Source organism: Hibiscus syriacus, unplaced genomic scaffold (assembly GCF_006381635.1).
Source record: "Hibiscus syriacus cultivar Baekdansim isolate YM2019G1 unplaced genomic scaffold, ASM638163v2 tig00000477_pilon, whole genome shotgun sequence".
In the NCBI taxonomy this organism is placed as follows: domain Eukaryota; kingdom Viridiplantae; phylum Streptophyta; class Magnoliopsida; order Malvales; family Malvaceae; genus Hibiscus; species Hibiscus syriacus.
The window spans coordinates 2,361,353-2,370,931 of record NW_024061790.1 but is presented as its reverse complement, the minus strand read 5'-3'; the positions used below and the strand labels follow the sequence as shown (position 1 = coordinate 2,370,931).

General features: G+C 32.9%; 1 pseudogene; it reads right to left on the bottom strand.

The window, feature by feature from the left end:
- Positions 1-1,597: 1,597 nt before the first annotated feature.
- On the bottom strand, positions 1,598-7,378 carry LOC120207478 (annotated as a pseudogene).
- Positions 7,379-9,579: the final 2,201 nt, after the last annotated feature.

Genomic DNA, 9,579 nt, shown 5'->3' with positions numbered 1-9,579 from the left:
AAGCTCCTTTAGAGCCCAAGGGGGCTCCGGCCCCTGTTAAAATTTATATATTCGATATAATTTTGGTTTAATATTATTTTGGTTCATGTAAAAATAAATATTTAAACTTAAAAATATAAAAATTTATTAAATATTTAATCAAGTAAGGGTCGAACTAAAGAATGATAAGTATGTGTTCTCAAATTTTTGGTCTAATTACAATTTAAGTCATTGTAAGTTTAAATATTAGACAAATTAGAAGTTGTCTTTTGAGTTGAGTTGTGAGTTTTTTTTTAATTTAGGGTGAATACAAAGTAATATATGTACAAAGACTTTCAACTATTTGGCAATGAACGCTTATACCCCTACATACATGCTTGAACTCGGGACCTCAAGGATAACAACGATCCCTTAATCACTAAGGTTGCTTGTTCATGCTGAATTTCGAGTTTAAATACTTAATAAGTCTTTATATTTTTCTTAAATAGTCTAATATTTTGGCCCCTGCCAATATTTAATTCTGGCTTCGTCCCTTGTTGGCTTGTTTCTCATACAACTTTATTCTCTTCTTAATATTCTCTCGCATATGTTGATGAAGTCCTTTAACAAACTTTGTTTTGTTTTGTTTCGTCCTTCTTTATTCACAATTTGATCAGTGGGCAATGGCAATAAGTCTAATCGCGTCAAATGATTGAATTCGTACACTACTTCAAATGGTTACACTTAGTGGCAGTGTGTATGGATCGATTATATGCAAATTCAGCATGTGGTAAGATCTCTTCCCTATTCTTAAGTTCTTTCGGTTGATTGTCCGAAGTAGTAAGGGCAACAATCGATTTACCACTTCGGTTTGACCATCCATTTATGGATAACACGTTGTGGAGGACAATAATCCTGTCCTAAGTTTGCACCACAATGTTCTCCAAAAATGGCTTAAGAACTTCACATCACAATCAAATACGATAGTCCTTGGTACTCCATGTAACTTCATTATTTCCTTGAAAAATAGAGTAGCAATATGTGAAGCATCATTAGTTTATTGCAAGAAATAAAATTGGTTATTTTTTTAAACCTGTCCACCACTACAAAAATGGAATCTTTGTTGTCCTTCGTATGAGGCAGTCTTAATACAAAGTCCATTAAAATATCCACCTAAGATGCACTCGATATAGGCAATGGAGTGTACAGTCCATGATTTTTTATTTTTCCTTCTTACATGTGATGCACCATTCATATAGTCTTTCCACATCTCTCTTTATTTTTGGCCAATACAAGTGCTCTTGTAGTATATCCAATGTTTTGCTACTCCAAAGTGTCCCATTGGTCCCCCTACATGGGCTTCCTTAGTGAGCAACTCATAAATGGAACCTTGAGGAATGCAAAGTTTCCCCTACATGAATAGGTATTCATCATCCCTGCAAAACTTATCTTATGCTCTATTCTTACAAGTTTTTTAGATAACCCCAAAATCATGATCATATTCATAAATCTCTTTAATGAAATCAAAACCAAATAACTTTGAGTCTAAGGTGTTAAGAAGAATATACCTCTGTGATAATGCATCGACAACAATGTTCTCCTTACCCTTTTTATACTTAATCACATATGGAAAGGTTTCAAGGAACTCAACCCACTTGACGTGCCTCTTGTTTAGCTTGTGTTGTCCCTTGATATGTTTCAACGTTTCATGGTCTGTATGAATTATAAAATCTTTAGGCCATAGATAATGTTATGTTTCTAAAGCCCGAATGAGAGGATACATTTTCTTTTCATAAGTTGGATAATTGAGTGTAGCTGCATTTAACTTCTCGTTGAAGTATGTTATGAGGTGTCCTTCTTGTGACAAAGATGCTCAGATTCCTAATCCTAATGCATCACACTAAACCTCAAATTTTTTGTTAAAGTCAGGTAAGGTTGATAATTGTGCATTTGTTAAACACTCCCTGATCAAGTTGAATGATTTCTCTTGTTTTTCTCCATAAAGGAAGTTGGAATTCTTCTTAATGACTCTTATCAAAGGGGCAGCTAGAGTGTTGAAATTAGGAACGAACTGACGATATAAACTAGCGAGTCCATGGAAACTCTTCACTTGACTAATGCTCGTAGGTCATGACCATTCTTCAATTGCCTTAACCTTCTCTTAACCAACCTCCCATCCTTCAGAACTCGCAATGGAACCTAAGAAAACAACTTTGTTATTGTAGAATGTGCACTTTAGCGAATTAGAATAGATCTATTTCCTCAAAACATTTAGCACTGACCTGAGATGTTGAACATGATCGTCTAAGGTCTTGCTATAGATAAGTATATCATCAAAATACACTACACAAAACTTACCTAAAAGTGGTCTAAGAATATAATTCATTAACCTCATGAAAGTGATGGGTGCATTAGATAAGCCAAAAAGGCATAACCAACCATTCATAGAAACCTTGTTTGGTTTTGAATGTGATTTTCACTCGCCTTCTCGCATTCGTATTTGATGATAACCATTTTTAAGATCAATCTTAGAAAAGATGTTAGGTCCACTAAGTTCATCCAACATATCATCTAATCATATTTAAGCTAACACTACGTACGGTGTTTGCTTCAATATATGCTCGTAATCAATGCATGCAGATGCTTTTAATGGAGGCCGAGGATATCAACAGTTCATCAGTTCCCTTAGTCTTCCTTTTGAATATCTAAGAGCAGTATGGTGACCATGTGTGTATTGCCTAATAGGGTTTAGGTAATTGATTTAGGACTAAGCTAAGAGCAGTATAGTGACCATGCGTGTATTAATTTATTTAATAGTTTTTATCCATACTAAAGTATCTCTCACGTTACGGGTTAAACATTTTATGTTAGAAAAATTATCTAACAAATAATTATAGGTGGTTTGGTAAATACAATTCTGAATCAATTTCGCATTCTATTTTTGAATAATTAATTTTAATTATTTTATTTAAAGATCTTATATAAAAGGCTTAATATAAAAAAAGTGCTCAAACTATATATTTTTTCCATTTAGGTGCTTAACTTTTTTGATCAATCTAGGTACTTAATGTTACAAACGTTAGCATTTTAAATATCTCAGTCATAACATCATTAAAAAAATCCGTTAAAAATCAATCAACCAATAATATTTGATATGTGGTTTGATTTTTTATTTCTTTTATTTTAAAAAAATTCTTAAATTTTATAAAAAAACAAACATTATCCTATTTTTTAAAGAAAGACTCGTTGTTTTTTAAAAATTACAAAAGGACCCTAATACCCAAATATTCAAACCCCCGTGCTACCGTCGTTGTCGTTTCTATCATCGGTCGGCCACCACCATCTCTGTCAAACACCAATCCCACATCGTCAGAACACCATTTTCGACCATTCCATCGCCCCAATACCGCCAAAAACCATTTCAACCCCAACTTTGCAGCCGAAACCCATGCCATATCCTTCCTCATTTTACTAAATCGAAGGTCCTAGCAAGCTTTGCATCGATGGCCGATTAAAGCACTTAAAATGATAACATTTATAATATTAGACATCTAGATTAACTGAAAATAATTTAGACACCTAAATAAGAAAAATTATATAATTTACTCTTTTTTTTATTTTAAGTCTATATAAAATTATGAAAAATAAAAATATCCAATAATAGTGATTATTGTCATTTAAAAAATGATTTTTAAAATTTTCCTATTGAGTTAATATCGGGAATCACTAACTCGGTCAATCATTTACTATATAGTATAAATTGTAAGTCGCAAAAGACTTCAAATGCTAAAAATTATAGATTGCCGTACAAAACTCAGACAGATCTTACCTAAATAAATAAGATTAAAATTTAAAGGACAAAAAAATCAAGAAACTGTTAGGGTTGAAGGTAACATCTTCCAATGCAATGCAACAAATATGGGATCTCAACTCGATTGAAAAGGCAAAAAAAACATGCCGACTTGGACAAGAATGCAGTGTCTGGCAAATGTTGAAATTTAAGTCCATTTGTTAATTGTCTGCTTGAAATTTAAGTCCATTTCTTAACTTAATTGCCTGCGAACTTAACTAAACTCCGCCTATGAATGGTTAATTTCAAGAGTAAAACATTTGAACCGTGTCAGCTCTGCTAAAGATTAGAATGATATGCAGGTTCAATAAATTAGTCATTCACTAAATCTTGCCATTGAACCTTTAGGGGTGTTTGATTCAAGGATTGTGGGACATTCCCATGTTTGGTTGGCCGGGAATCTCAATCCCGGTAATGTTTTATTATCAATAGTAGATTTTTTGGGTTATATTACCGGGAATGTCATTACCTCTCTTCCCTTAGGTATTGTAACATTATCGGCGTTTTAGACTAAAATACCCTTAAATTTTTATTTTTTTTCAAAAATATCCTTCTTCTGTCATTGAATAATAAAAATTCTACGAAGATTAAATTATAAATTTATCCTTAAATTATTTTATATTTACAAAAAAAAAATTATAATTAAAATTTTATATAAAATTTAATGGTTAAAAAAAATTTACCCTTTCATTAAACATTTTTTATATTTTTAATTTTGTAAAAAAATTATATAAATATAATGAATTTAATTTTTTAAAGAATATATATAAATATTTTACAATTTGTAATATTATACAAATATATAATAAGGATAATTTGGTTAAATATACATTTCAATAATCTTTTATTCCTTTAACCAAACACGGTAATCTTACATTCTTGCTAAACCAACCAAACACAAAATACAACATTCTCAATAATCCTATTCCCCGGTAATCTTTTATTCCCACTGGTAATCTTACATTCCGTGAACCAAACGCACCCTTAAGGCTTGGTCTAGTTGGTTCACAGATACCTATGAAACGTTGCATCTAGTAATCCGGGATTCGAATCCCATTTTAGTATACTGAATGTTTCATAAAATATGGTAAAGCTAAGGATGAGAAAACTTACTCGTTATCATAGGCAAGCCCCTTTCTCTTAGCCATTTTAGGAATTGCCGTAATGAAATGATGAATCCAAGCATCCTATAGTCTTTGCTTTCTCCACATATGCTAGAAACTGTTTTCGGGCATCAGGCACGTCAAGTGCCAAGTCGTCAAGACATTCTTCTACCCTTGAGAAACCCTTTGTAATCTGGTTCAGGGTTATGAGCCCTGAGCCAAAACAATGTGCAAGCAAACCCCCTAGTCTTTCATTCTTTTTCTCCATAACCATCACTAATGCTTTCTTTACAACCTCGTGGTGGAAAAATAGCATGCCTAACTCCTTTATGCATCGATATGCTTCCCTAATGTCTCCTCCGGATTCATATTCCTCTAATAGCTTGGATATTTTGAGTTTTACATCCTCAACAGCCCATCCCGGCGTACTGCTATCACCGCCACCCCAACACCTTAAGATGCGCTCTCCAGAAAGTCGAGCCTTTAGCAATGACTTTGCCATCTGAAGCACTTTTCCCCCAAGAGAGTCTGTCCCTGAAAATTGGCTCCCAACCTCTTCCAGGTGTTGTGGGGCTAAAGCTTCATCCACCACTGCTCTAGACAAAAACATAGCCAGATCCTCAACAACAACTGGATTATCTAGAGCAGTGTCATCTGCAGATTCTATCAACATCACAAACCCATTTACTACGTCATCTACAGGAAAACATAAAGATGATAGCAAAACAGATGCCATTTCTTTCTCCCTGTTCTTCTTATCCATAGCTAAATTTATCAACCTTTTACAAAAATTGAATTCAGTTCGCCTGCCGAAGTTTTATTTTCTGTTTTTAGACAACTAGAAACCTCTGTGATGTCACCAGTCAAGAAATATTCTTGAATGATTGATTGACACTTCAACTTGAAAGTTTTAGTAAAATTGTCTTCCAATGATTTATTTCTAGGCTCCAATGATAATGACCTCAAAGATGAAGCGCACAACCAACCATCTGATGAAGCATTAGAAATTAAAGACTTTAGTATCTTCTGCGAGTTTGTATGTCAAGGGGCAAATCATCAACTGTGTCAATCATCCTATTGAATCCCTTTGTAATTTGACTCGAGTTTATAAGGCCTTCTTCCACTGCTTCCTTGAGTAGATCCAGTAGTCTATCTTCAGCTTTCCACTTTTCCATTGCCATAACAAGCGCTCATTTAACTATTTCATGGTGAAAGAAGGGAACTTTCAAATCCTTGATGCACCAATAAGCCTCTTTCTTGTCACCACTCCCTACATACTCTATTAGTAAGTTACTTATCATCGCTTTCACATCCTCAACTGTTTTCTTGTTACCCCTCCAGAGGCGCTCAATACTATTTGCATGCATGGGAGCTGCTAGATACCCTTTCTCAGCTCTTTCCAAGACTTCCACCCCCTTTGAATCATTAGGTAAGAGTGCCCTTTGTTTCTTAAGGAACGCGGGAGGAAGTATGTCGTCAACAACAGCTCGAGCTATAAACAATGCAAGAATATCAACTGTATCCGGTATATCCACAATCAAATCATCTGCAGATTCCACCAGTTTACTAAATCCTCTGTAAACCTGTGGGGCATCAATCACATCAGCATAGAGTGCAGATAATAAGACAGCAGCCATTTCTTTTTCCCAGTCATGCCTATCCATAGCCATAGAGACGACTTTTTTAACAAAGTAATCGTTGTAGCTGGGCATAGCAAGTTCTTTCAAATCATTGGTAGCTGAGAACACATCATCAGTAGCAAAGTATTCCTCCACTATTATTGTAGCCTTCTTTTTATATGCTTCAAAATAAGGTGCTGATTTTCTTGCATTTGGATGTGCGCATTCCTGCATCATGCACAATTTTTTAATCGAACTAAGCTTTGAATCCAGAAAAGGTGTTAATCATTCTCTAAAAAATTGAAATAATAAAAAGAAAGAACAAGAACAAAAATCCAGAGACTGTAGAAGGAACACATTGTTGACTAACTTCCTCACTACTATCATAGTTTGGGTCCTTCGAGTCAAGAGGATAACTGGAATCAGTGTCCATCAACCCTCCCCAAGTTCCTTTACCGCCACAACCACCTGCACAATGAAATTGCTGAACAAGATCAGCAAGAGGATAACTAGAATCAGTGTCCATTAACTCAATTTGGATTCCTTACTGCTCTGTTCACTTTTGTCTAGTAATCAGATTTTTTAATGACATTAGTACAATTAGTTACCTTTCTTAGGACGACCACCTATTGGAGAATGTGAATGCCTATCATGGTTAACTGGCCTTTGCCATGGGGCTGTGTTGACCTTGGAGATTTTGGAGAAGATAATGGACCTTCACTCCCTGGAGCCGATTGGAGAATCTTCTGGCGTTCATCTGATATAAAACCACCTGTGCCGTTCATTTTATCCGATTCAATTCACCACTTTCCACTTATACCTTCAAGTTGAAGTGCATACCCCACCATTAAACTGCATAGACTAAAAGATGTTGGAAAATCTGGGTGCTAGGATCTCTCTCACTGCCTATCACACCTTGAGAGGTAGTATCCACTTTCTACAGCATATTATTGATGTTTCATTATCTCTCAATAGATCCTTTAATGTATCGATCCACTTCATCAAGTTCTACATAGTTTAGTGAAGGGAATTATAGAATCTAGCAATTTTGATCTGAACAATTCTCAATATTCCTTCTAGAGGAGCAATTATTCCTTTAAGCTGCAAAAAGAAAGTCCGACATTTTTTTAAGCCGAGTCTTAGACTAATTATAATACAAAACTTGAAAACTGTAGATTTCCAGAGGAAACCAGGTGCAGACACTCTATACGAATATGAATATGAATATCGAATAAGTGTATGAATCTCACACGGATATACTCAATATTTTCCTTCTTTTTCTCATATATGAATGTGTCAAGCATAAATATCGGATAACAGAGATTGAAACAAAGATTTTTCTGTTATTATTAACATATGTTTTATTAAACTATACACTCTTTCAGGAGAGGAAGTATAAAAATCAATAAGAAGAGAAATGAAACTACATCATGCACATAGAATAGAAATTAAACAATAGTAGAGAAAATGACCCAAATAATCTTATCAAAACCATTAAACTGATTCTTAAAAACAGTAAATCGAATCTCGAAGTATATAAAAATTTAACATCGATTTCAACATGCAGGAATTTCAAAATCATTGCAACGAACAATCTGACCTTAAAGATACACAAATTTTGGATTAAACCATTCGAACAACCGATTTTCCATTACAAAATTCAATAAAAGATAGACCAAATATAAAATGAAAGAAACAAAACTAGAACAATAAAAGGCATTTGAATGTACCGTTCGCCGGAGCGACGCATCACACCGGCGGTCCGATTCTCCTTTTGCAGATTTTTTTTTCAGTTGCAAAAGAAAAAAAAAGTTTTTGAGTTCTGTTATAGATGGACGGAGATCTGGAAACACATAGGGGGTTTCAACATCTGGATTTCACCTTTTGAAACGGAATAATTTGCCGCGGTTAACTCGCACAATTTGTTCAAACATGCATGTGTTTAATGTAGGCAAAAGGCAGCTTCCTCGCGCATACTGAGTTATGGGAAAAATAAATTTTTTTATATAAGCATCCACCTTATTATTTTTTGAATTAAGATTTTTTATTAGTATGAAAATATCATGTATTTTTTTATTTTCTTTATTTATTTAAAGACATCATGTAGTTATAGGATCTTCTTCATTTTCTTCAAGAAATTATGCGATCGTATAATCTTCATATTTGATTTGAAGACGCATGAAACACTTGACGACTTTGAGTTGATATTATGTAATTTACTATAGATGGAAAAATAATCCCCGAATTATATTATATTGGGAATTTTTTTCTTATATCCTTTACTCAGCCATTTTGCCCGCAAAAAGCCATGTGAGTTGTGAGATACTCTTGGAAAAAATTAACTTCGAAGTCTAATTATTTTTATACTTAATGTAAATTTTTAATTCAAAATCTATATTTAATATAATCATTTTAAAGGTGAAGTTAAAAATTTTAAAGGTGAAGTTAAAAATTTTAAATTGTGGTGTAATAATTTAAAAAAATTAAAATATTTAAACTAAATTATATAAATTAATATATATCATTAATACCTAATAAATTAGTATATAATACGACTAAAATAGTAGCTTAATTGAATAGAATGCTTGATTAATTGTTCGTGAACCGTTTATTAAGATAAATAAACGAGTATGAACAAAAATTTTATGTTCGTTTAATAAATGAAATAACACAAATGAAAGTGTATTTGGTTCATTTATATTCACGAACAAGTTAATTTATTAGCTCGTTTATAAGATCGTTTACTAATTAATGATATTTTATAATAAAAATATTAAGATAATATATTCTTTTATTTTATATTTGAATTTCAACTCATTAATCTAGATATATGTTTATTTCTAGGTATCATGATAATGAGACATGTACATACTTACACTATATAGGTATGTACATCTTTCTTATTCCTTTTTGAAGTTATTTTGGTCAAGAATCTATTGAATTTTTAAATTATATTTTTACTAAAAAAGATTTTTATGATATGCTTATCTTTGTGAGTTGACTTTACATTTTAGCTAGGTGTATTTTTTAATAATTATTTTTATATTTT